Here is a 26,060-nt window from a genome sequence, read left to right as displayed (position 1 = left end):
AAATAGGTAGGCTCAGAACTTTGGCCCTCTCTACCAGTTCTTAGCTGTCTGAGGTTAGGAAGAAATCTTCCCTCTGGGCAGGTTATTCCATCATTATCCAATAGGAGGTTTCTCACATCTTTCTCTGAATAATCTGGTGTCGGGCACTGCTGGTGAGAGGATAATGGACTAGATGGACCATTGGTCTGCTCTGATATGGTAACTCCTCTGTGTCTATGATTAGTTTATCTGAGAGCAATAGAGTAGCCTAGCGTTCTGGATCACGAACTAGTTTGAATCTTAAGGAACAAGAAAAAATTGAAAAAACAACGAGGAGTCCTTGTAGCACCTTAGAGACTAACAAATTTATTTGGGCATAAGCTTTAGTCTCTAAGGTGCCACAAGGACTCCTCATTGTTTTCGCTGGTACAGACTAACACGGTTACAACGCTGAAAGAAGAAATTGAGTTACATATCAATCGAAGAAGCAAAAGAGTGATCATAGACTACTTTAGGCAGATGAGTACAATTTAAAATACGGCCTTTTGTATTTTGAAAAGCTCCAAACAGTAACAATGTAGGTGTCTTACAATGCTTTTGCAATTTAGCACCAATGTTATTTCAGTCATTGGTTCCACTCCTGCCACTGTATTATTCAAGGGCCTGATTCCATATCCTTACTCCAGGCCACATTATACCAACAGATTTTAGGCAGAATTCCCTACTGAACTTAGCAAGAGTCTAGACTGAGTAAGGATTGTGGGTTCAACAAGGACAAGTGCAGAGTCCTGCACTTAGGACGGAAGAATCCCATGCACTGCTACAGACTAGGGACTGAATGGCTAGGCAGCAGTTCTGCAGAAAAGGACCTAGGGGTTACAGTGGACGAGAAGCTGGATATGAGTCAACAGTGTGCCCTTGTTGCCAAGAAGGCTAATGGCATTTTGGACTGTATAAGTAGGGGCATTGCCAGCAGATCAAGGGACGTCATCATTTCCCTCTATTCGACATTGGTAAGGCCTCATCTGGAGTACTGTGTCCAGTTTTGGGCCCCACACTACAAGAAGGATGTGGAAAAATTGGAAAAAGTCCAGAGGAGGGCAACAAAAATGATTAGGGGGCTGGAGCACATGACTTATGAGGAGAGGCTGAGGGAACTGGAATTGTTTAGTCTGCAGAAGAGAAGAATGAGGGGGGATTTGATAGCTGCTTTCAACTACCTGAAAGGGGGTTCCAAAGAGGATGGATCTAGACTGTTCTCAGTGATACCTGATGACAGAACAAGGAGTAATGGTCTCAAGTTGCAGTGGGGGAGGTTTAGGTTGGATATTAGGAAAAACTTTTTCACTAGGAGGGTGGTGAAGCACTGGAATGGGTTACCTAGGTAGGTGGTGGAATCTCCTTCCTTAGAGGTTTTTAAGGTCAGGCTTGACAAAACCCTGGCTGGGATGATTTAGTTGGGGATTGGTCCTGCTTTGAGCAGGGGGTTGGACTAGATGACCTGCTGAGGTCCCTTCCAGCCCTGATAATCTATGATTTGACCCATTATCATCACTACATTAGCAGTATGAGGCTCTCTTTCTTCCAGACGAGAGGGTTGGAAGCATTCCGCTTGTTCAGCATTCTAACATACAGATTAATTATCTGCATAAACATCACTGCCCGTACAAACCAAGCTGGAGGTGTCACAATTGTGACACTTTGGCATTTTTAAAACTACAAATTTTTGGGTGGTAAAATGTTGTGATAGTCGCCCTGTGCAAATCCACAAAGCAATAATGTGGAATTTTGCACAGGTCCAGAGATGAAAAATCAGTGCATTACCGTACCTCTGTCAGGTTAACATTACTCAGGATTCTGGCAATGTTTACCATACAATACTGATATCTACATGACACCTGGCTCTAGCCAGTACTATTATTATTCATTCACTCTTGAGAGCAATAACATTAATAAAAATGCACATTAACACTGCTGTCTCTCCCCGCCTTCCCCATCCAGAAGATAACCTCTGCAATGGAGATCTTGAAAAGTACTGGTTTATGCCCTTACTAAAAGATGTGGGAAAACATATAGAGTTCAGTATGCTTTAGATCAGGCCTATTTGTTTATAAAGTAGGGAACAGGCCTTCTGGGAAAACGAGAGTATGCTAAGAAAGCTATCAAAGTAGTGTTTAGACAGGGTTATCAGTTACCAAGCAGGAGTGAAATCCTGGCTCCATTGAAGTCAATAGGAGTTTTGCCATTGACTTCAATGGAGGATTTTACTGTAGGAGAATATACAGGGAAATACAAGCTGGGATTACTAACCTAAAAATCAGGGGAAAGAATAGGATAGTGTGTAGTTCGGGGAATGTTTGGGTGAAATACTTTGCTGAGGAGATATAACAGTTCTCTCTTTTTCTTCTTCTTCTAGATACAACCCAGAGCTACAGAATAAAACAAAGATCAAGCCAGATCCCTAGCATAAAAATCTCAGCAATCCTCTGGGGGCAACATTTTCCATGTACTGTCTGTAGCTCGGGGCCCACGTTTTTATTGCACGGTCATTTATGGCACAAATTACTGTGTCTTTAGAATTGACCGTGCAGGGTTCACTCTATCAAATCCACATTTACTACTACGGCTACTTCAGGATGAAATTCTTGAATCCCACATAAAACTTTATGAGGCTGAATGTTCACAGGGCTTCAGGGAGGGGAATGTCGTAGGGCTGCAGCACTCCTAGATGAGAGTTCTTGGCCAGAGGATCTGCATATGGGCAGATCCACTGGGCTCTTGTCTAGCCCACATCACCACTCCCCTCCATGCCAATATATTCAGATCTGATACACAGTCGTATAGATATCCCTACATCTACATAGGGGAGCTGCAGGGATTCCCTAGCTCAGGAGGTGTTGTGCAGGCTCTTTGCTAACAGGTGGATTTCACCCACACCACAGAAAGTTAAAGGCCGCATTATAAGAGTCAGCCCCAAGTGTACAGCACTTGAGATCTTACACTGGTAACATTAGGACAAGTATTTACAATGGAACATCTGTTTCCCTCTGTTTTTACTCCAATTCCATCAGCTAAACTAAATAAAAATACAGAGAGCCTGACCTAGAATTCTGAGAGTGACCTTTACTTTTCCTATCAAAATGTACCTTTTCTATTCTCAGGGTAGTACGATGATGTAGAGATATTTAAAGACTCTTTAAAGTTATACCTTTTGGCAAGCAGTAGATTAGGTGGAGATTGCAGCTTTTAACTTTGAATAATTAGTAATAAAATGGTATTTAATGGTAAATTACCATGAAAATGCACTAGACCAGGGGCAATCAATTATTTTTCGTCAAGGTCCAAATTTCTTGGTCAAGGTATAGTCAAGGTCCAAACTCCAGAGAAAATAATACAGAAATAATAACAATGGTAGTAAGGAAATAAAAAGATTTTGCGGTCCGTTTAAAAGTGCCTGGCGGTCTGGATTTGGCCCCCAGTCCGCATATTGACTACCCCTGCACTAGACCCGTGACAGATTGGCCTTACAGCAGGATACACCACATATTTAATATAGTTGCTAGATAGAGCTCCCTCTTCGATTCTAGATGGAACTGAATTTTCAGTATTTGTGGCATGGTGGGCTCGTTTGTCAGTATAGTGCCCTTTTCCTCAGAAGTGTTTGTATGGAGTTCTGAGCAATGACCTTGCAAACACTTACGCAGCTGGGTCCGGATCTAGAAAAGCACTTAAGCATGTGCTTAACTTAAAGCTCATAAGTGATCTGATTGAAGTCAATGGGACTACTTGTGCACTTAAAGTTAAGTACCTGCTTCAATGCTTTGTTGATTAGGGTCATACAGAATTTTAAGCACATGGGTAGTCAATGGATTGCTCATATGAGTAAAGTTAAGCACATGCATAAGTGTTTGTAGGGTCAGAGCTTTATTTACTGGCTGTGCAGAAGCCACCCGACAGTGTTGCCAGATATGCGCTGAACACAATGAGGGTGTAAGTTTCTATAACACCAGTTGGATAAACCCTATTCTTGCTTAGGACATGTACCTAATTTTTACTATCTTGGCCTTATAATAAAATTGCTCAGGCAGGGAGGTTGAGGCTTAAGTATTAATGAATGTGATTAGCGAGTCCTGAAATCTTGTTCTATCATCACAGCAGCTATTAACTCGTAACCCAACAGTGACCCTGTCAGGCCTGTCCTTGACAGCCACCTTCCCTACGCTGACCTGAGTGTCTCTACACCCAGGGATGCAGCTGATAAGCACAAAGGCAATGGCTGCTTTCTCTCCTTTGGAGTGACCTCCGCCTGACCCCCATCTTGGCAGGTCACACAACAAACATTGCTGGGCACGAAGAATCCAGTTGTTGGGATGTGGGGAGGGACAGCACAACTCAAGCACTCTCTGGGCAGAGAGAAAGGCCATTGTGCCCAGAAAACACATCCCCATGGTGTTTACCAGGGAAACCAATGGGTTTTGCTGCTGGTACCATGGCAGGCAAACTAAACATAAACTGTATCTAACTACAGTACTCACATGGCCCCCATTACTGGCATCTGAGTGCCTCACTATAGCTATCTGTACAACAGTGAGGAAGGGAAATACTTTATTCCCATTTTACAGGCAAGGAGCTGAAGCCCAAAGAGGCTAAGTGATTTGCTCAAGGGCAGACAGGAAGTCTGTGGCAGATCAGGGACTTGAACCCAGGTTTCTCAAGGTCTAGGTGAGTGTCCTAGCCATGAGACCATGCTTTTTACCCTCAGACTTCATTTTTATCGCTGGCCACTGTATCTCTCCTCAAACGTCTGGGGCCAAATCCTCAGGCCACCTTCCAGGAGATGAACAGGGGTTACCAACGGCAGAGTCTGATCACTAAAAATTAAGAAAAATAGCATTTTATATATAAATTATCTGCCTCAGGTGGTCCTGGCAGAATCCACATAACTGGGGATTTAGGAACAGGAAGACTATTAGTAGGACACCAATGATACCTCAGGATATAAATGGGACGATAGAGGCGTCCAGCAACTGTTAGAATTGAGCCCTGTTTGTCAGCTGACCCCCAGCTTTGGAGACAAGAAGGATTTCCCCTGTCATAGTAGATTGACAGAGACCATTTTGGTTTTGCCTCCCTTCGGGGCACCGAGCATGCACCAAATCCATTGGGGTCAAGTGGGTATATCACACACGATCAACATCTAGGGGCTATAGTGGCACACAGGTGTCGGCAGACGGTGGGCCTTCCTAACTCATTCTAGGTTTAGTTTGGACTCTTCTGTCCCCACCCTGAATCCCTGCCTCTCCCCCCCCCATACTCACACACTTTTCCTCTGGCAGAGGAATACTCGACAAGTCTCTCCTCAGAGCTATCAGTCTTAGAAACTCTTAACTCTTCCAAGGTGGCCCTTTAATTGGAGCCACTGGTTGAAGGAAACTGCACGTATGGGAAAGGACTGAAGTGAGCACACATGCATAAGTGCGTTTATCCATTGCTGTAATGAGGTTCCCTCTGCAGCCCGCTGAGAATTTACCTCTTTCAGGGTAAGAGAAGGGCAGATCCAGGCACATTTAAATGCAAAACTTTGGATTGTTGCATTTATAACAATCGTCATAGTGTTGCAAATGGTGGGCATTAAAAAACAGCCACAAATTTGGCCCTCAAAATGATGAGGCTGTCTTAAAATCATGAGGGTTTGTTTTAAAAGATATATTTTGTGTTCCTTTTAATTGTCTTCAAGTGTTTGAACCAGTAGGGTTCATGTTTTCAAGTTTTTCCTCTGCCACAAGGCATGTGAACCCCTCCTTTTAAAAAATGAAAATGCAGATTCTCACATAATAACATGACTTCAGGAGCTGGGGGAGGGGGAGTTTAAAGAAAAAAACAATATTGCAAGATTCATGATAAAAGTGGAAATACTGTCATCACAAGCAAATACTGATCCAGAATTCCTTCCAGTTACTATAATCTTCCTAGTATAGGGAAAGATTTGAATACTTCCTATTCTTTATATTACAGAAGCACTAATGGGCCTTAATTGAGCTCAGGGCCTCATTGTCCTAGGCACTTTATAGACAGATAGGAAGAGAATCTCTGCCCCACATAGTTTACAATTTAAATAGACTCAACAGACAAAGCAGTACCATTATCCCCGTTTTATAGATGGGGAGCTGAGGCAGACAGAGATTATGCGGATTCCCCAAGGTCATGCAAGTAACCTGTAACAGAGCTGGGATTGAATCCAGATTGGTGGCAGACCAGGAGCTGAACCCAGTATCCCAGGCCAGGGTTTTAATAGCAAGATTATTCATTGTACAGGAACAGACATTTTTATATTATATATATTGCACCATGAAAATAAATAAATAAAAATAAAGCCAATATATAAAAGCCTTTTAAAAGGACTAACAAATAAACATGCACCTGAAGGTAAAACAATATAGAATTGTTTCCATGAAAGAATTGGTCTGTTACAGAAATGAATTTTCTGTATGCACAACCAAACATATTTGATAGAAAAGAAAGGTCTTATTTGTGGAATAGAAGACTGAAAATAATACAATTTTAGTGCAACAAGGGTATTTGTTGCATTGGTTTTTACTGTCAAACAAACTGCTTCAGAAAAATGACATGCTGTCTCTTATACGACCCAGGCAATCTTTTTAAAAATCCCATTCATGCCTTCAGACCGGAGGCCTTCCTTTTCAATGTTTCAAGCAAACTTTTCCAAAGAATACCTCATTCTGACTCCCATTGCTCTGATAAATCGCTGAAACAACAAACTGAAACATTAGGAACCGTTGACTCAAGGAGTTTAACATTTTGAATCAAGATAAGGGTTGCAAAGTCTCTGAAAGCAACAATGGTTTCAAGTGCAAGGAAAAAACCAGGGATAATTTGCAAAGGGAATTTACAGTTAATGGAAACACAGCTTGAAATATTTACTTTGCCAGCCTACTGTATTTTCCCTATTGGTTTTGTCCTGTTCAAATAAATACTGCCCTCTATGGCTAATGAACTTTTTTGGTGCTTATCTCTTTGAATAATTCCCCGTCCTTGGACTAGGAACCTTGGAACTTTCCGATATGCCTATATTTATATGCTTTGCTTGTGTCTTACATGAACCCATCCTGGGAACTCGTGGGTCTCATTTCTGAGGGCAGCGTGGATGAACACGTGAAAAAAGTTTGACGGTGTCAAATTGTCTTATAGTATTTGGATTTGCTTTAGCCTGAGAGCCACCTCTCCCCTCCCCCAATCTGCACAGGTAACTCTCATTAACTTTATGGGGAGATGCAATGGAAGCAAGCAACCTGAGGACGATGATCAGAAGCGAGGCACTTTGAGCAGGAGGAAGAATGGGAGTGCTGCCTTTTGAGAGCTACTGGTCTACTGCATCGTCCCCCAGTGGTAGTGTCAACAACAAAGGGAGCGTGGCCGCAATATTCGCATTGGCTGTTATTGACAGGTAATATCCATGAGAATTCCTTCGACTGTCTCAAGTCACGTGTTGGTTAGCTTGATTCCCAGCCAGTCCTGTCAATCACTCCCTGGTGTTTTGAAAAAGAAACCATGATGGCTGAGCAGTGTTTTCCAGTTCCTCCCCACCTCGGGCTGGCCATGTTCTTTTCCCTGACCAAATGTAACTAAGCTCCTAAGTAGCAGCCATGGATGGGTTGGAGGTGGCTACTTGGCATGGGACTCCAGCCATTTAGTTGCCTTTCCCATACATAAACTCTTTGCTCCCTGTGACCCCATTTCCACGTGCTTTCCTCTGCAGTGAACAGTATGTATGCCTTTGTCTCTTAAGGTTTAGCCTGGGAGGGATTCATGGAAAGATCTATGGACTCCCTTTTAAAAAAAACAGGTTCAGAACCTAGGACATGGTTAATGAAGAGTGGAGGAGAAAACTTAATGACAATAAACATTTATTCAAGCTTCCTGAATACCCACCAGTGGGCCACAACCTTCTTCTGCACCTCTAAGGGGGAGAAAGTATTTAACTTTCCAGGCCTATTCCAGTCTTGGCTTCCCTGAGGCCACATTTCACACAGACCACTGAAAAAGGTCAGATGGTCCCATTCACTCCCTACTGACCTGGACTGGATTCAAACCAATAATTGACAGGCTTCAATGTTCCATTACTAGTCTCCAGAACCAGCCAGTTCACTTTCATTCTATTTCTCATCTGGAAACCGACTGAGTGTATGATGGGGAACCTACTGGAGATTTAGCCAATAGTGTGCAACATTATTAATAAAAGCAGTCATCCAAAATGGAAGAATGATGATAAATAATAGCAGAGGGAGAAAGGGATGAAGAGAATGCAGAGATGATGGATCCAGGTAGGATTTGACATGGTATGGAGAACTGAGAAGATGAAGAAAAACTGGAAGGTAGCTCAGTGGCACAGGGGTGTGTTTGTGTTGGTGGGGGACAACACTAGATAAAGAGAGGGAAAGGCAGGAAGGTATACAGACAGCGAAAGAAAATTAATGGAATTAAAGCTCTTTTCCATTGCAATCCTAACACATATATTTGGGGGTGATATCCTGGCCCAAATGAAGTCAATGAGAGTTTTGACTTTAATGGGCGCAGGATTTCACCCTTGTATTTTAAAGTTGATTTCTACTGTTTGTCTACACATGGAACTATTCTGGAATAGCTGGAAGTGGATCTAGATAAACCAGAAAAAGGCATGCTTATTCTGGAATAAGAGCATCCGTACATGGAGATATTCTGGAATAGCTATTCCCCTTTAAAATCACACCCACCTTATTCTGGAATAACTTTCATGTGCGGACAAGCAGGTAGGGGCAAATTCTATCCTGACTGAGGGCACGTCTTCACTACCCGCCAGATCAGCGGGTAGCAATTGATCTATTGGGGATCGACTTATCGTGTCTAGTGATGACGCGATAAAATCGATCCCTGATCGCTCTGCCGTCGACTCTGGAAATCCACCGCAGCAAGAGGCGGCAGCGGAGTCGACGGCGGCGGTCGACTTGCTGCCCGTCCTCACAGCCAGGTAAGTCGACCTAAAATACACAACTTCAGCTATGCTATTCACGTAGCTGATGTTGCGTATCTTAGGTCGACCCCCCGCTGTAGTGTAGACCTAGCTTTAATGTGCAATCCTTTCTGAAATTGCACATGGTCTAAATCAGGATAAAATATGGCTCAATGCCCTCAATATAAAGTTTCTTTCCACTTTCTTTGTTCTGCCTCTTCCAGTCATTTCCCTAAGGGCCAAACAGCCCGCTGCCTCACAGTTCTGCTGCTGTAATTTTGAGCTCTGATGGTTTAAGTGAATTTGAAACACAATGAGCAAGTGAGAATGTGGTGACAATTATTTAAAATGAAAAGGAATGACAAAGCAACATGGACATGTTGAGTTAATTGAAATCGCATTCAGACATAAAAAAAGATATTTACCGACATGCACCTTCCCCTTCTTACAGAACAGAATGTGCAATAATGGTTTCCTTTAATAGTCAGTGATTTAAATCAGGCTGCATAAGAAGTGAAATTGAAGAATTCCATCAGCTGGCAAACCAAAGGAATTCCTCCAGGAAACAAATGCTGAAGACAGAATCAGACCTAGGAGACAACGAGATTTTTTTTATGCTGCCGGACAGAATTTTCAGATGGGACTCAGCATGCAAAATGGGACCCAAATTTTCTAGGAAGCTCAGCTCCTGTTTAGGGAGTGAAGTAAGGGGCCAGTTTTTAAAAATCTAAGCACCAGGTGTCACAGTGAAACTTCCTGGGTGCTAAACACTTCTGAAAATGTGACCCTTATTTAGGGCAACTGGGATCTGAGTGCTTTTGAAAATCTGGGCCACGCTGTGGGAGCTGAGCACTTGAAAGTCTGACCCACTGTGTTTTATTAATGTCAGAAGAGAGGGAAGATCCTAGGTTCCAAATACTTCAGCCCCGGTGCCATCCAATTGCAATGTAAATGGAGGCACATTATATTCAAGGATTTTTAAACAGATCCTCCTGCATACGTGAAGCTAATGGGACAAATTCAGCCCTGTAAGAGCACATGCGGCTTCATTAGCCCGGTGAGTTTGGAGGTTAACACACAAAACTCCTTTCCACTCACAGTATTTTTGTTTTCACCCCATTTATCTTGTTTCTTACAAATGAGACCTACGAGAAATGACTCCTCTCCGCGGAAAAGCAGTTACATAAATACATGAATAAATCTGCGAGCACGCTTGAGACTTTGAACCGTGGGGCAGAGGAGCCCTGAATGGTGTTTTCACAAGCTCATGATTAAGCTCTAGCCCTTTGTAAACTTTTACTATATTGCTACGGACGTGGCAGGAGCAAACAGTCTGCCTCATCAGCAATTACAAACAGTCAGCGCGGCGGAGGCGACTGGAGTCCAATGTGAGGCCGTGCATGGTACTACCAGTCACGGAGCCTGCTGACTCACTCTCTTTCCAGCCATAAACCCCAAGTGACTTGTACTAGTGGGGCCAGGGACACAGACAAGGGCCTTCCAGTGGCTCCAAGGATAGGGCATCTGGGCAATGCTGGTGCTTCTCTAGATGTGGCTCTGAGGCAGCCTTATTGACTGGTTAAATCCTCCACAGATCAAAGCGGGCCTGAGAAGCTCTTCCTAATGCTTCTTGAACTACGCTGACCTTTTCCTCTGGAACCTCTGTTAACTCCTTCCTCATTGTAAACAAAAGGAAGATCCAAAGAGAGTTTCCAACGGCCAAGAATGATAGGAAAGTTTAGGAAGCTTGTGAATGATGCACAGACAGATGACAGGATTTAGGAAATGGCTGGAATTTAGACTTATACAGATTAGGGGCTTGAGAGGCCGTGTCAAAACTTTACTTTAACTCCCAGCGAATCAGGCTTGGGCCCTAGGAATGGGCCTTAACGGCAACGCCAAAACTTTGGAGAAGTTCAGATGTGAACGTCATAGCTCAGCTTGTCCCTCTAACAGACCCAACTGGAATGCTGAAACCAACCCTTCGGAACGGCGGGGAAGTTCAGATGTGAACGTCATAGCTTGGTTGGCCAGAACGTCGAGTTCTGAACTCTGCGGGAGTTCTGATTCAGCTCAGGATCTGGCTCTGAACTTTGCCGTGGAGGGAGAGCTGAGTCACAAACATTACCCTGCTGAATGAATGTCTTGGCTTTTATCCTGTCCTTCATATCTTATCCTCTTTGGGACACTCTCTGGTGTACCACGCGCGCGCGCACACACACACACACACACACTCTTTGCAGACTTCAGCTTATGCTAACCCCCATTATGATCAATTATTCCTGTCATAAAAATACCTTTTTATATAACACATCAGAAAAGTTTGGTTCTCAAGGATGGAATCATAAATAAAGGTGGAGTGTATGTAATGTTACACCAAAAGAGGGCAAAACACTTGATAAACAGGGGTGTAAAGTCACTGCTAAGCGAGGGCCATAATAGCTTTCTCCCAGAATGCTTTGGTGGTTCAGTGGTTTTCCTTTTGCACGTCTCCCTTTTAAGAACAGGCTACAGCATGACCCTGGCAAAACATCCTTCCACAAAAGCCCCCCGAACTTTGACCGGAAGCATCATGAGAAATGCAGCATTGCAATGATTAGAGCAGGCGAGGGAAAGTCAAGAATCATGGGCTCTATTTCTGACTCTGCCAGACCCACCGTGGAGCGGCCACAGAAGAGAAGCAGCCCCCGCCTCCTCTATGGGGACACCGGGAGATTCTCCCATGCCATGGGCTATTGAAGGGTGCAGAATTGCAGGGGTATAAGGGATGCCTACACTTAAACCACTACAGAGGTACAGCTGAGCCGCGGTAGTGATTCAGTGTCGACACTACGTATGCCGATGGGGGTGAGGACAGAGATGCGGAATGCCTTTTGCTCAGCAATAATTCCAGTAAGGTTGCGTCTGATTTTAATTTACCTTTAATTGATCTAATTTTCCTCCTGTACAACACACATTCCTCCCCCCCCCTTTTTTAAATCGTCCTAACAATATCTTCTGCTAGGGTGGGAAACAGAGGTGTGAACTTTGGTATGATGCTCTGGCAATGTGGAATTTCCCTGTTTGCTGAGTAAAAGTATCATGGGGTTTCCCCTTGCCCCTTCTCTCAGGGCAGGGGTGCTCACCAAATATTGGCCCCTATGCATGGGAACGTGGGCTTGGCTAGAGAAAGCCCCTCTCCTGTATAAATCAGTTAGCCTTTGAGCTTTTCCTGGCATTGGCTCTCTCCTCCCCCACCCACCCACATTCTGGCCCTGATCCCAGGAATTTTCCCAACACGAAATGTTAAGCCTAATATGAATTCAAAGGAAAGTGTCTCTGTAAACATCACAGGCCATGCTGCCCTCCCCCCGACTCCAGGTATCTTTGTGATTAACTTTGTGATTTAGGCGTCTTGTGGCTTTGACATTTCCCAGATGGGAGAATTTGGGGATAGTGAAAAGGCAGGGGGAATTTGTTAACCTGTTTGTGTTATTTTATATGGAGCTGCAAGGGGGAAATACCAACCCCTCTAACCTTCTGGTTACTGAAAGGTATCTCTCAATTTATTGAAATGTTTTGAAGCCAAGCCTTCAGTCCTAGATGGTGAGATTTGCACAGGTAGAGACGCTACAGTGGGAAGATTCATACTTGGAATCAGGAACAGTATGGATTAAAGACGTAACCTTGAAAAGCAGGAGGGCAATTCAGACCTCCAGATCTGTGGACATATAAAGGAAAAAAAGCCCTCTTCCCAAGAACACTCAGGTTTGTTTTTTGCAAGGCTGCTAGTGACCTCTGCTGTTTTATCCCCAGTAAACCCTAATCCGGTAGTCAAATGTGAAAGGACATGCATCTTTTATGAGTCAGATGAACTGTGATTATTGGCCAGAAGGTGCTGTATTAATAGAACTGCAATTGCAGCTGTGGGCCTGATTCAGCGCTCCCTGAGTCACAGGAGTTCTTTAGCGCCATCTTCAGGCAAAGCATAAATACTGCCGCGATGAAAGCACTGATTACTGCACCGGCAAAGGAAAAACTGGCCTATTTAAAAACCAGAAAGGGCTGCCGCATAGCTCCAAAAGAACAGATATAGTAAAAGTCCCGATCTAGCAAAGCACTTAAGCACTTGCTTAATTTTAAGCATCTGACTAGTTCCATGGAAGCCCTGCTAGAGCACTGAAGTCGATGGGTCGACTCACATCTGGGCTGTAGTCCACGAAAGCTTATGCTCTAATAAATTTGTTAGTCTCTAAGGTGCCACAAGTACTCCTGTTCTTCTTTTTGCGGATACAGACTAACACGGCTGCTACTCTGAAACCATGCTTTAAAGTGACGCATGTGCTTACAGGCTTTGCTGGATGGGGGAAGAGTGCTTACCAGCTTTCAGGATGAAGCACATAATGCTCTTACTTAACAAGGACAATACTACAAAATAATAACTCAGTCGGAACAACACCCCCACCTCAGATACTAACTTGAACCTTTTGGGGATGTTTGGAAAAGGAAAAAAGCGAAAAAGGCCAAGGGCCAAGTTTTGCTAGACTCTCCAATCAGCCTCTGACATCAATGGGTCAGAACGTGTGTCCGAACAGAATTCAGCCCTGTGTGTACTAGGCAGGGGCGGCTCCAGGCACCAGCGCACCAAGCGCGTGTCTGGGACGGGAAGCCGCAGGGGACGCCGTGCCGGTTGCCATGAGGGGGGCAGTCAGGCAGCCTTCAGCGGCATGCCTGCGGGAGGTCCGCCGGTCCCGTGGCTTCTGCAGCAATTCGGTGGTGGGTACACCAAAGGCGTGGGACTGGTGGACCTCCCACAGGCATGCCGCCTGACTGCTGTGCTTGGGGTGGCAAAATACATAGAGCCGCCCCTGGTACTAGGAGCTAGCTCACCATTCCTGCCTTATCATGGACAGGCCAGCAATTCCAGTTCATTCTGAACAGCAGTTGAGCTTGGCAATCTCAGTGTCCTGTCCAATTTGGAAGCAAGGTAGTACGGGCCGCAGTCAAGAGAGGCATCAGCCCGAATCAGAGTTCCTAGGCTGACTTAAGGAGAGAAATCTTTCTTCTTATTCATGAGTACCTGTAATATTTATCCCTCACCCAAAGGCTAAATTATAATTCTCTGTAAAATTTTCCAAATTAGGGGAAATTTTGCATTGCAGAAAGTTTTGCAAACTCTTTCGCCTTGTAGGCTACAACACAGCAGAATTTAAAAAGAAATCGACTTCCATGACGAATTCAGTGTCCTGGCGGTGTCACATGAGGCTTGCACCATTTCCTAGGCAGTTGGGCTACATTGTATTACATTACTAGGGTTCAGATGTGGGACAGCGGCCTGAAAAAACTTGGGCCCCGATCCTATCAACACTTACACACATGCTTGACTTCATTTCACTCAGACTACTCGGATGCTTATATTTAAGCATGTGCATAAGTGTTTGCAGGATTGGGCCCTGCATTGTCATCATTATTTGTATTGCAATGACACCCAGTCACAGATGAGGGCTTCATTGTCCCAGGTGCTGTACAAACAAACTCAAAGAGTCAGTCCCTGCCTCCAAGAGCTGACAATCAAAGTGGGGGTAATTTGAACTCCTTTCGCTTTCCGAGACCTCTCTCTGGGTCTCTAGCGTGCCTTATTTTAATGAGTCAAGCCCCAAGGTTTGATGGCTGCCTTAGACGTAGCCATGCACACAAGCTTTAAACACAGGCTGCAGGATTGTTTCAGAGAGAAGAAGAGTCTGGAATGGCTGCTATCCTATTGATGAAAGCAATCGATAGCGATGAAGTTCTAGCCCAGCCAGTGAACTCCCTGCCGGTTCAGATCACAGATGTCTATTTGCCTCGTTGGTCTGCTGTTGTGGGATTGGTGGTACAGATGTTGGTGATCCTGACAGGATCGTTATCACCAACAGCATCCTCCTGTCTAAGAGCTGTTTTTAGTCTGGATCCAGCATGGGGGAATGGAGGATGAAAACGACATGGCCTTGTCTGCCTTCCGCACACATCTGGAGCAGACACTGCCCCTTTCCTGCAAACTGTTGCTCATGTTCTTCTTCCTCCCATGAATTTTTCAAAGACCAGGCTTTGTGCCGCTGATTTACAGCAGTTTTTAAAGCAGGAGAGCGCCCAAAGAAGCTACCAATTATGTTGATGAAGAGACAGGCAGTAAATAGTGTCTTTTCTCCCTCTAAAAGAAAAAGACAGAGAGGGAGAATTCAGCATATTACCAACTTCAAAGCTAATAACAGAAGTGAAGTGGGACTCTGACCTTTAACAGCCTGCCTGTTAGGGTGGATTATATCATGTCAGCAGCCATCTGCAATATAAACTATACCTGGCTTTGATGAGGCCTTTATAGTCCATTAAATGGATAGAAATACTACAGGGATTTCTGTGAAAAAGGAAACCATACAAATACCAAGGCATTAGCTACACAGCCCATGGTAACAGACAGAATCATGCCAGACCTTGGCTGAGTTTCAACATTTATTGTAATGGATAGATACTTACTGAGGATGTCCCATGAACATTAGTGAAGGGAAATCTTTGCCAGGTAAAGAGCCATTTAAGTGCTCGGCGGTATAAACGCTCCTGGGATTTTTGACTAAGGTGCAGGTTTCCACCAGGCCTTGCATAAACTTGCAGTGTATTTGTTTGCCTGGGAAGTCCAGAACACAGACTCACAGAGTGACATCGTCCCCAGTGCGAGGTACTGGACTTGTACCAACGATGCCAATTTGGCCACAATTACACATCTGCGTCATCGTGTTCAGTGCACGTGCCGGTGTGAGAAGTTGGGGGATTGGGTAAGCGGGTGCACGGGCTAGGCAGTTTTTGGACACCCATGGAGAATTTGGGCCAGAAAAGTCGACTGGCAAGATGCAGCTTTCACAAGAACTGAAGGGCTTCCAGTCCCTACTCCAGTAGTGAAAAGTTCACTGTGACGATACGTAGGCTTTGATGGGGCCCCTATGGGCCATTCAACGGATAGAAATACCACATGGCTTCCTGTGGAAATACCTTGGGGTTATGGGGGAACACGAGACTACCTCAACTCTACCTGGATGCTCGACACCAGCCAGTGCTGTTCCACATGAGGAGACACAGCCAAGGCAGTTGGGGAATTCACTGATCTGCGCAGATACTGCCTCCCCCTGGGAGTGCATCACCTGCTTGTCCCTGGCGGGGGAATGCTCCCACGGAGCAGCGCCCCCTTTCCGGCACTTGGAGATGTCATTTTGAAAAGAGTTCCCTGATTTCAATGAGCTTTGGCTCAGATGCCAAGTTCTTAAGGTGGCTATCAAAGCTAGGATTCTACTAGGCTTCACATTTCCCTGGGTTTTGCCATCATCTCGAGGCAGGGGAATGATACAGTCTAAAAATCACCAAGCTAAATATAGCAATAGCTACTTCCAGTAACATATTATTCTAAGTGTCCAGTAATTAAAGCTAAACGAAAGTGGAATGTCTGTGAAGAGTCCATGCAATCCCCACCATGAATACAAAATGAAGTCATTAGGATCAGTGGCATTAGAGTGAATGCCAGGTGAATTCAGAATGACAATGAGCCGGACCCTTGAACTAGGAATAGAAGCACATGCTTCAGGAAAGACATATGCAAAAATGCTTGTGGGAAAGTGTCTTAATGGAATATCCAACCCCAGTGTTATTAAAGGGGAATGAAAGGGAAAATTCAGCTGAGATTTAATTATTTGAAATATTAAGTGATAATTGCAGCGAGAGCTCCACGGGTGAGTCACAATAAATAAAATGACTTTAGCCTCACCCGTTTCAGTTCCCACTTTTCCCACTTGTAGTTTATGATTCTCTTATGTTTGTTAGTCTCAGTTATTTAATGAATAATTTTCCTAAATAGCTCTTGGACCATAGATTGTGCACATCTTTCCTGAAATGTGGTGCCCAGAACTGGACACAATACTCCAGTTGAGGCCTAATCAGCGCAGAGTAGAGCGGAAGAATTACTTCTCATGTCTTGCTTACAACACTCCTGCTAATACATCCCAGAATGATGTTCGCTTTTTTTGCAACAGTGTTGACTCATATTTAGCTTGTGATCCACTATGACCCCCAGATCCCATTCCGCAGTACTCCTTCCTAGGCAGCCATTTCCCATTTTGTATGTGTGCAACTGATTGTTCCTTCCTAAGTGGAAGTACTTTGCATTTGTCCTTATTGAATTTCATCCTATTTACTTCAGACCATTTCTCCAGTTTGTCCAGATCATTTTGAATTTTAATCCTATCCTCCAAAGCACTTGCAATCCCTCCCAACTTGGTATCATCCGCAAACTTTATCAGTGTACTCTCTATGCCATTATCTAAATCACTGATGAAGATACTGAACAGAACCGGGCCCAGAACTGATCCCTGTGGGACCCCACTCAATATGCCCTTCCAGCATGACTGTGAGCCACTGATAACTACCCTCTGGGAACGGTTTTCCTACCAACCTTCCAACTTTGAGGCACAGTTCCCTCCATGCCGCTCCCTTGCTGTAATTTGGCTTATATCAGCAGCAAATTATGACACCCTCCAGTGCTGGTTTAGCTGTGCTGGCTGGTGTAGTAGGGTTTGGAACCCAGCCTTTTCCCATTCCCTACCTTTCCCCATCCATCTGCTCTGGGTTTGGGGGTGGGAGAGTTGTATAGTGACCCCAAGGCACCAGATGCTTAGATGGCATGAAATGGTATGGCTCCACTGACTTCAATGTATTAAGTTTACACTAGCTGAGGATCTGACCCATGGTCCAGGTAGCCCATGCAGTGCTGTAAGGGGGTGGGTTTTACTCTCACCTGCTCCTCTCGTGTAGGCGTATAATCCAAATCACAATCTAGCTCTGAATATTTATTCTGCAGCCATGCCGAGAGGCCCAGTGCTGAGGCCCCCACAGCGCCAGGCACTGCACAGACATATAGGCAGATGCAGCCTCTGCCCAGGGAGTTTCTAATCTAAGGACACCGGAGTATGAATAATTGCAGGGCAGGAAGGGAGGCTGTCTTGGCATGGAGAAAAAGCTCCTTCAGAAACACATATCTCCAGCAAGAGCAGGGGAAGGAGGAAATTGGCAGCAAAGTAAATTCACTGGAGGCAGGTGGCATCTGAAAGAGAGGGAGTGAAACTGACAGGTGCAGGTGCGCTCAGCAGGTACAGATCATAATGTGTCTGATTCAAAGCAGGGGAGGCATTGAAAAAATAGCACACTAAGGTCCTGGTCACAGCTGGGGCATCTAGGCATTACAGTAATATAAACAATACATGGATCAAAACTCTTCTGCCTTACAAATGTTGGAAGGTGTCAGAACGACAGAGTGAAAATAAGAGAATGCAGAGTTTTCCAATGTAAGGCCCCTTTCAGCACATGCATCCCCCCCTCATGTGTTTAAATTCTTTGCAGGATTGTGGCCTACACTTCTGGATTCTCTAAGGTGATGGAGCCAAGGACAATAATTTAGTTTATGATCTAGTATTTTTCAATGCACAGAAACAGCCCCTTCATTTCTCAGGAGAATCATCATTCTAAGTTTTCTTTAACTCTCTACACCAGGGGTCGGCAACCTTTCAGAAGTGGTGGGCCGAGTCTTCATTTATTTACTCTGATTTAAGGTTTCATGTGCCAGTAATACATATTAATGTTTTTAGAAGGTCTCTTTCTATAAGTCCATAATATAGAACTAAACTAGTGTTGTATGTAAAGTAAATTAGGGTTTTAAAATGTTTAAGAAGCTTCATTTAAAATTAAATTAAAATGCAGAGCCCCCCGGACAAGTGGCCAGGACCCGTGCAGTGTGAGTGCCACTGAAAATCAGCTCGTGTGCCGCCTTCGGCATGTGTGCCATAGGTTGCCTACCCCTGCTCTACACACACACACACACACACACACCTTTTAGAGCCAGGAGTTGGGCACTGAAAACAATAACTACATTCCTAAATAAAGCTGATTTATTAGGAAAACTCACCAGTTTACAGTCTACAAGTTAAGGGTTCAGGGTCCTATGTACTAACAATGTTTCAGTCATCAAGGAGTACGGTAATAATGTTTTATTGAAATGTCTGATGCTTCCTTTCCAGAAGTACCCTACCATTACTGTTAAGAAATACACAATGCTTTTGTTTCCAGAAGTCCTACACATTGAGCCATAAAGACAAACATGAGTGATCTTGAATCTTCTGGGGGCTTTATGGTGTTATAAAATATGTTTTATGTTCCAATCAGCAGTGGCAATTTATGAACAGAGAGGCTCCAAAAGATATAACATCAAACTATGTATTTTAATATAGTTTGAGAGAACTGTAATGCCTTGAATGACATTTGCTCTCAGTGCACATAGAAAATGAATAGAAATGTAGGGAGATTGATGGCTTATTTCATCAGTAAGGGTCTTCTGTGAGATGTGTTTTATGAGTAATACAGACGATAACTAGCTGGCTTAAGGAAGAGGATTTATTTGGCTACGTGGATACCTCCTTACAGAATGCTAACGGTTCCTTACTGCCCTGGCTTGTGTAATTTTGCTAGTAGCAATTCCAGGTTTGTTTTTTTTTTTTTTACTCTTATAATTACAGACAGTGGTGGGTACCAGCAGTTTTTATTAATGTATCATTTTATTTACGAGATGTTACAAGAGAGCCCTATCAGGTAATACTGAAAGGGTCCATTTTATATTAAACTCTTGTGAAATTAAAATAAAATTCCTTAAGAAGTGGAAGCAACACCAGAGTCACACAAGAATTAGAGCATGTTCGCTGGTCAGTATCGGTCACATTTAAGCATCCTGTCTTTGAGAGTACATTGAGTATTTATTGCCACTGCCGGATGACAGTCGATTCGGTGTCTTTTGGTAAATCTTATGTAAATGTTCCATTGTAATTTAGCTTTAGCTGAGCAGAGTCACAAAACAAGATATTCAAAGGGATACATAGAATTCATTTGGGGGATAGCAAAAAGCTCCACGCTGGATCAGTGAAATCCTGTCCAGGATTTAGGACTGTCCAAAGTGTTCAATAATAACTCTGGGCTGCTGTCAGGCAAATACAGAGAGAACTCTTACAGGGCATGAAAGCATGTAGCGTGCATGGAAGGGCGTGGAAGAGGAAATTTTACTGACCTAGCCATAAGGTTGCAGCCCGATTTTCAAAGGCTGATGTATTGCTGCTCCTGTACTAAGACTTTTGCACAGGTAAGTGGGGGCCACAAGTGCAGATGGATTTTTGAGGTCAAATGTTTCCATACAGAAAAGAGCAGCCATAGGCTTCCAACCAGAATTATCTTGAGTTTAGATTGAGAGAACAAAAACAAGAATGAACAGAAAAAGAGTCTCCATGAGAGAAGCGAAAGTGTTGCCAACTCTCATGATTTTATTGCAAGTCTCGCGCTATATCGGGTTTTCTTGAAGCCCCCACTCCAGGAGTCAGGTGATTATGGGAGAATCTCAGCTTTCATTTTCTGGCTCTTTTGATTGTGGAGGAAAAAAATGGAGCATAGGAACCCTAAACGTTTCCACCACAAGAGGACAAATAGACATTTTAAACAAACAATTTAAAAATCACATGATTTTTAAGCCAATCTTATGAAGTTCTGGAGCTTGGCTCGTGGTTTTTGAATGTTTGGGGTTTGTAGCACGTGCGTCTCCTTTAATAATCCACAAGGAAATACATAAAAAATGGCATCCTGTCTCTGCAGACAGAAGAGTCCCCAGAGGTTCCAGTGTTAAAGGAAAAAAGCCTAAGCCTTACATAGCTAAGCGAATTGCAGCACCCATTTCTCCCTCTTTCAGAAACTAGATTGCCTAGGCTGTGTACACATTCAGGGCTTTCCAATTCTGATCTCAGAGATGTCCCCGCAACTCTCTGAATTCAATGCAAGTGACTGCCGCGTCACCGCAGGAATCATTTGCCCAGCTCTGTCACTGATGATACACTTATACAGAACCCGTAGCAAAAATTCTAGGGCAAATTACAATTCGATCTTTTAAAAACGAATGTGAAATGGTAGTCACCAATGACGAGAATTTAAGACCGGAGTCCTATGGTCAAAGGAAGTCACTCAGACCTATTAGGGGTTCTGGCAGCAGTGTTCCGGGGGCAGTTACACTCTTAAAAAGCACAGGCTGACAGATCAGAAAATGCTGACATACCATCATTGATCCTAGATATCTAACAAAAAGCATTGGGTCATTGCACCTGTGATTTGGCAGATTAGCGACACGATCTGCTGACGCCACCCAAGGGTCCTCATGCCACCGCGCCTTTCCAGTTCAGGTCGGATTCCCTGAATAACGTGGCTAGAATATCTAAACCAAAACCCAACCATTGCGGAGTAAGCTCACCCTTTTTTAGTGCACAAAGGATGAAATTCTGGCCCTATTGAAGTCAGTGGCAAAACTCCCATTGACTTCAATGAGGCCTGGATTTCATTCCATAACATGTGCCCTGATGTGTCTTATGACTTATTTCTATTGAAGGCCCTTTAATCACGATGTGCCTATTTGACTCTATTGTCCTTATCACCTGTCATTCCATAGTAATTAAGCATTAACTAACATCTCCTCATTGAAAAGCGCAAGAGAGTTTTATTGTCAGGCAGGAAAAGGCTGCATTGATTTAGAAGACACGATTCACATGGTAATTTCCATGCTACCTTAAAAATCACTGTGGAGTGCAAAGTGATCTCCAGAAGGTAATAAACGAGATGCAAAATCACTACGATAACATAAATCATGGTGGATTCACTTGGTATTAATAATGCGTATGCCATGGGTACGTCCAAGGGAATTGCTTTGTAATTCAGTAGCAGCGCACCATTATTTTAAAGTGTTATGAAAGTAAAGAGGAAAATGGGATTCTTTATAGCATATGTGAGACTGGTTCTTGTGTGTGGAGTGGGAAGAATGGGAATAGGTAGGGATTTCTGGTGCTACTGAGATTCACGAAGCGCTTTCACTTTGTCCTTTCACAGGGGACCTTTTTGTACAATGTCTCCTGTGGAAAATCTGTGCTTAAAACTGAGAGACATGGTCTGGGTAAAATGAGAACCAGCATAAACCTTCTTTCCTGATTTGCACCAAGCCGAAACCCTCCTTGAGGCTCAATAAGTCTGATGAAGTTAAAAATAGTGAGGTGTGTCATGCATCAATCTGTCTGGAAAAAAAGCCACACCACCATCCGAAAAGCGTATGAACCCCAGGACAGAACCTGCTTCTTCAGAATGTCGCATCCAAAGGACTTTGGACACGCTCCAAAGTTTTGAAGGTTTTTCCAAACTACCCCCCCCCCCCAGAGGCTCACCCATCCATACTTAAAGCTGCCTTCACTTACAGTACGTAATGTGTAATACCAAACAGGAAGAGGAGATGAGCCTGAACACAAAGGCTGGACCTAAATCACTCCAAGCCACTGGGGAAGGTCTGAAATCCAAACGTGGATACAGACGCTGCTAATGGCCTCTAGTTTTATAACTGGCTCACCTAGAACACAAGATCTAAACAGCCAGGAGCTTTGGAGTGGTCAAAATCCAGAGCTGGAGCCAAATTCTGCAGCCTGACTCCGTTTCCAATAGGAATAAATCCTGCTACCCATTGTACATGGAGGTTTCTTGCCTCCTTTCAGGCCCTGATCCTTGGCTCTGGCCGAGGAGCTCCCCACACAAAACAGGGATTGTTTTAAGCCAAGGTTGCATTCCCTTGACCCTGGGCTGGTCCCTAAGGGTAACAGAGTGGAATTAGAGCTGCACTAAATTACACTCGCTGCCAGGAGGCCAAAGGGGCCATTACAGCAGCTGGGATGCAGACACGCCATGACCACCCCCCCCATGCCAGCTGCAGGGAGGAAGTGGTGTAGGAGTTGTTATAGTGGCTGTATTCCACTAGAGGATTCCATTATGTAGGATTGATCTCCAGTGACTAGCTACACCGACTTTTGAACTGCTGTGGGCTAGTGAATTGGCAGAAAGTGGCCCTAATGGGGCCCAGGATTGGGGCAATTCGTGAGCCTCACTCTCCCACATTCAAACCAGTTTCACACTGCTGCAACGGCATAGACTTCACTGCAGTTACCTGTAATGTACACCAGTGTCAGTGACCGGAGAATCTGAAGTCCGTGTCTCCCTCCCCCATCCCACTAGCACAGAGACCTGTGTAATCCCCACTCCCACTGATGTGAATGGGAGTTGCGAGTATGGGAAGGGGGATTAGGCTTTTCTGCTAAAAATGCAATGAGTTATACACCAGCTACGTGTGCTGTAGTTCATTAGAGATTTACTGGTTGCTCTCTTCTAAACTATTTGTTTGAAAAAAAAAAAAAAAAAAGAGCATATTTCATTAGGTAGGATTTATTTTACCAGTTGGGCATCAGAGCTAAAAGCACTTTAGAAAGAGAATATACTTTGCTGGACAGAGGTGCTGCAGTCAATCAAAGTCAATAAGGAAACTGGGCTTGTGCCAGAAATAAGATGGGGGCATTATCGAGAGGCAGGTTTTCCCAGACCAAAAAGGGCCCCTTTTGTAAAGCAGTTGTTAATCCAATTCTCTGCTGGGGACAATGGCAGGAAACACATCCCCTGTAATGGTTATGAGAAGTAGAGATGGGCTTGCCCCCATCCTCTGGTTTCTGCAGCCCCCAGTCTGCATGGTCTGGTCTGGTCTGTTCAGGCAGAATCAATAAAAAACAATTTCTTTTATTTTCATAGCTTAATTTTTCCTTGTTGGTTGTACAGGCCAGTATTCTGTCATTCCCCGGCTAGACCAGATTACAAGAACTGTTGCTCTCGGTCTGGGAACACTGTAGCATTAACAAGATCTATAGATCTTTCAGTTAATTTCTAATTTTGGGGATTTTCAGTTGGGACTACAACTTCTAAGGAGGGTCCATTTAAGGTAGCGGTATCTGTCCACACAGACAAAAAGGAATCAAAGTGTGTGATTGGGAATGAGGAAGGTTTTAACAGCCATATCACCCCCAAGTCCCACGTACCTCTGACTCATTCAAAACTGATCCAAAGAATGCAAGTTTTAACTTTGCAGGGTGCGTCAAAATTTTGCTATTTCCTTTTCCATGCAAAAGATGTTCTGTTGCCAACACAGACAGACCCCCTCAATTCATCCCTGAAGTGTATATTAGTTCAACTAGAAGTTAATGGGTTTGATCCAGGAATTAGTTGGTGAAATTCTATGGGCCTATGTTACACAGGAGATCAGACTAGACGATCACAATAGACCCTTTTGGCCTTAAAAGTCTACGAATTTATGAAAACCCGCGTGCTACTGCTCCCAGAAGAGAAACAGAAATGTATGTAGACTTTATGACAGTTTCCTGAGCTCTTTAAGACTAATCATTCTCTTGTGACCTAAAGTGACCATTCCTTCACTAATGTTCAAGTATAAATGTGGGGACAGGGGAAAGACCCACAAAGATGTTATTGAATCGTCTTCTCTTTTCTTTCCAAATCAAAATGTCAAATATTTTCAATGAACTTTTGAAATTCAAATAACTTCAATCAGGGTTGCAGCTGGTTGAAACACCCACACCCACACCCCTACCTACCTACCTTTTGGGGGATTTTTTTGTCCCATTTTGGGGGGTAGGGAAGCAATCCAAATACTAAATCTGAAGAAATGTTTGGAAAATTCCAACCAACTGGCCTGAAAAGTTGTATTTATTTGTGGGATCCTGTGTTTGTAACCCGTTCACAGGACCTCAGGACAGAACTATGTCTAAAATTAGTTCAAATAAAAAACAAAAAGTCCCCAAATTGTTCTGATGTTTGGCTCTTTGTCGATCTGCTGGTGGCCATGGAGCTACTACGGCAACTACCTCATCGGAAGTTTATTTTAAAATTTGCATCCAAACTAGGGTCACATCTTTTCACGTCTGGTTGTATTATCCTGCATTTACTGTAGATTCGTGTGGTCTCTTTAGATTAGTAGAAATGGATGGTATAAACCTCAACCTAGTAACTTGTTTTCCTTCATCCAAGAGGATCTATAAACAAGGTTTCCATCTGGGACTACAAAATCTTTAGTGAAGACCAAGCATTTATAGACAAATTGGAACAGTGTTTCTCCAATGCTCTTCAGTGATTTTTGAAAGACTGCATGATCCTATATTTCCGAGACAAAGTACAAGTTCATTACATTTTGATTTTTGACCAATGAATTAATTACTCATGTGCTTAAGTGCTTTGTTGGACTAGGGCTTTAGATCCTGGAATGATTGCCCTACAGAAGCACAAAGCATTATTATTAGGAATAAGTACTTGACAGTTAGCATAGAAAACAGATTGTTTGCCAAAGGGATCTGGGAAGCTAGTAACCCAGAAACTGGGATAAACCAAGTGTCAAAATCTGAGCTGCTATTAGCATTTCATTTTAATACTGTTCCTTCTATTGTCAGGTATTTTCATTGAGGGATTCCATTCATTCAACAGGCAAGAGGACAAAAATATCAGGACCTGGTATTATCCAAAAAACGGAGAACTACACAAAGACCCTGATTCAGCAAAGCACGGAAGCATGTGCTTCACTTCAATTACAGCAGTAGTCCCACTCAGATGTGAGCCGAACACATGAAGAATGGCATTTAGTGCAGCTGAATCAGTTCTTTCTAAAACGCATCTATCTGGGATCTCTCCCCTAGCCTTGGAGATAATGTGTGAGAGGAAGTCATTAATTAAAGCCCAGGCAAACTATTAACAGCCACTGATTGCCAGGCTTGATTGTGATTTCCCTAGGACCTGCTGCCAAAAAAGGGTTTCTTCTTTGGTGCTGAAACTGGAACTGGCTCAAGAGAAATAACGTGCTAATTCATCAAGCGACAGCACTGAATAGCAAGGCAGTTTCCATTTTCTAAATGGCACCTGTTGCAAAACAACCGCTACAGGCACATCTGATGGTGTATTTCAAAGTCAGGTTTTCTGTGGGGCTGGGCCCTGTTTTTGACAGCCTCCAAAATGCCTTTAATGCTAGCTGCATGCTCGCCTACCCAAAGATAGCTGGGTAGTTGATGGAAAAGCTAGTCTGCTTGCCAGTGTATTTTTTACCCATCATCAGGTTCTACTTCCCAACCACATCCTCCCAGGG

The sequence above is a fragment of the Trachemys scripta genome, chromosome 12, assembly GCF_013100865.1.
Source record: "Trachemys scripta elegans isolate TJP31775 chromosome 12, CAS_Tse_1.0, whole genome shotgun sequence".
NCBI lineage: Eukaryota > Metazoa > Chordata > Testudines > Emydidae > Trachemys > Trachemys scripta.
This window is presented reverse-complemented; position numbering follows the sequence as displayed.